This window comes from Agrilus planipennis, unplaced genomic scaffold (genome assembly GCF_000699045.2).
Source record: "Agrilus planipennis isolate EAB-ADULT unplaced genomic scaffold, Apla_2.0 scaffold770, whole genome shotgun sequence".
NCBI classification, from domain to species: domain Eukaryota; kingdom Metazoa; phylum Arthropoda; class Insecta; order Coleoptera; family Buprestidae; genus Agrilus; species Agrilus planipennis.
Genome location: NW_020439484.1, coordinates 1 through 2,812, shown reverse-complemented (window position 1 = coordinate 2,812; position 2,812 = coordinate 1). Strand labels below are relative to the sequence as shown.

General features: G+C 32.8%; 1 long non-coding RNA gene across 1 annotated transcript; it reads left to right on the top strand.

Annotated features, from left to right (window-relative positions):
- The first annotated feature begins 117 nt into the window (after positions 1 to 117).
- On the top strand, positions 118 to 1,270 carry LOC112905873. Its single transcript, XR_003232059.1, has 4 exons — positions 118 to 226; positions 489 to 577; positions 828 to 916; positions 1,188 to 1,270. It is a non-coding gene; the product is annotated as an uncharacterized LOC112905873 (long non-coding RNA).
- Positions 1,271 to 2,812: the final 1,542 nt, after the last annotated feature.

Genomic DNA, 2,812 nt, shown 5'->3' with positions numbered 1-2,812 from the left:
TAGACTATTGCTTTTTATTTGTTTAAGCATTACTTGAGAACCTGTTTAATTTTTTTATTTTATTTTAACATTCTTGACTTACACTTATTTTTAGATTCTTGTGCTGAAGAATTTTGTTAAATCTTTTACGTTTTCAGATACATCTTCCAGTCCACCTATAGAACAAGAACCACCGCTGCAATGGGCCATTTCAAGGATCGTCGTTATAAGGATACTTTGAGGAATGGTAGGCATTTATTACTTTCTTTGTTTAATAGCATTCATTAAAATCGTTCCTTAGTTTTTATTTATTTTAGCACTACATTCATAAGTTCATTAACTTCTTTTATTAACTTATCTTGCCTTGTTTCTCTTTAGTTCTATAGATTTAGTTGTAAACACCTTTTTAAAACTTTTCTTTTTGTTTATTTTGCTGCTTTTCTTTGGAACTTAATTTATTTTCTTTATTTTAATTTTCTTGACTTAGACTTACAATTTTTTACATTCAGGAACATCTTCCTGTCGAGCCACTGAACAAGAACCACCTCTGCATTGGGCCAAGTCAAGGATCGTCTTTATAAGGATACTTTGAGTAATGGTAGGCATTTATTATTTTCTTTGTGAAATACCATTCATTAAATTCTTTGTTAGTTTTTATTTATTTTATAATACTACTTTTGAAACATCGTTAGCATCTTTTGTTTACTTACCCTACCTTTTTTTTATTTCTTTAGATTTAATTTTAAACATTTTTTAAAACTTTTCTTTTTGTTTATTTTGCCACTTTTCTTTAGAACTTAATTTATTTTCTTTATTTTAATTTTAGACTTACAATCTTGTACTTTCAGGAACATCTTTCTGTCTAACCACTGAACAAGAACCACCCCTGCAATGGGCCAATTCAAGGATCGTCTTTATAAGGACACTTTGAGGAAAGGTAGGCATTTATTACTTTATTTCTTAAATAGCATTCATTAAATTCTTCCCTTAGTTTTTATTTATTTTAATACTACTTTCATAACTCCGTTAATATCTTTTATTTACTTACCCTACCTTGTTTCCATTTATTTCTTTAGGTTTAATTTAAAACTATTTTTTAAAACATACTTTCTTTTTGTTTATTTTGTCACTTTTCTTTGGAACTTATTTTATTTTATTTATTTTAATTTTCTTGTCTTACAATTATACTTACAATCTTATACTTTCAGGTACATCTTCCAGTCCAACTATCAAACAAAAACCACCCCAGCCAAGTCATGGATCGTCTTTATAAGGATGCTTTGAAGAATGGTAGGCATTTATTACTTTCTTTGTTAAATAGCATTCNTACTTTCAGTAACATCTTCCTGTCCAGCCATTGAACAAGAACCACCCCAACAATGGGCTAACTCAAGGATCGTCTTTGTCAGGACACGATTTTTAAAACTTCTTTTCTTTTGTGTTTATTTTGCCACTTTTCTTTGGAACTTATTTTATTTTAAGTTTCTTGAGTTAGACTTACAATCATATGCTTGCAGGAGTATCTTCTTGACTTATTTTTAGATCCTTATGTTGAAGAATTTTTTGAAACCATATACTCTTTCAGGCATATCTTCCAGCCCAGTTATCGTACAAGGATCACCCCTACAATGGACCAATTCGAGAATCGTCTTTATAGGGACAGTTCGAGTAATGGTACGTATTTAATTATTTCTTTGCTTTTATAACACTTTGTTTTCTCAAGTTTATATTCATTTATATAGTTTCATAATTTTTATTAATGCATGCTACCTTTTATTTATTTACTTTGTCCTCTTTGTTTTCTTTCTTTATTTAAAATTTAAGATATTTCTTTAAATTTTTTTTATTTAGTTTTATCTTTTTTCAGCATGTTCTTGTTATTCATCCTCTAACGCTTTTCTTGGCTTAAACTTATTATTAGATCCTTTTAATTTACTTTAACACTTTTCTCTAATACTTATATTTTACTTCCTTAATTTTTAATGCCCTGTCTTGAAGAATTTTGCCAAGCCTGATATTGTTTCAGGTACATCTCCCAGTCCAGCCACCGAACAGGGACCACACCAGCAATTGGTCACTTCCAGGATCGTCGAGATGCGATTCAACAGGGGTAGGCTTATTTTTTTGTACTTGTCTCTTTTATTACTTTAGTTTTTTTGATCTTTACTTTCTTTTCAATTATTTTCACTTGGTAACTTTAGCTTTTCATTTTCTTTCTTTAATTTTTTCACCGTTTCTATTTATTTTGTTTAAAACTCTTTTCTTTATTGTTTACTTCTTTAGATTTTTTGTTTATTTAACTAATACTTAATTTTTTTACAGATTCAGCGAACTCCAGGGACATCATTCATCGTGGGAGATCATCGCCACCATCGAGGGACCATTTCTAACGGGTGCGAATAGCCCCCAACGGTAACGGTCATCTTCCAATGGCTGGAGCCATCCTCCAGGGGTAAGAAGTTCCTTCCAACACCAAGGATCACCACTTATAGGTAAGACTTATACCTTCGCAAACAGGAACACCTTTAAGGGGCTTGAGGGTGATCCTGTCTGCGGGAGGGTGGTACTTGTACCATATCTCCCGCAGATATGATCATCTTCAAGCAACTTGAAGCTGATTTCTGCTTGCCTAGGCTTAAGTCAAGCCTCTCAGTGGCGATCCAAGTTGTCGGAAGGCACTTCTAACCACTTGGAAGATGCTGGTCATTGAAAGGTGGCAGTTTACCACTTGGGGGCTATTCAATCCTGCTAAAAATGGTCCCACGCGCGGACAGGGGATCCGCGTCCCCCACCGGCGTCGAATTACAAAAACCTTCAACGTAGGGATGCACCA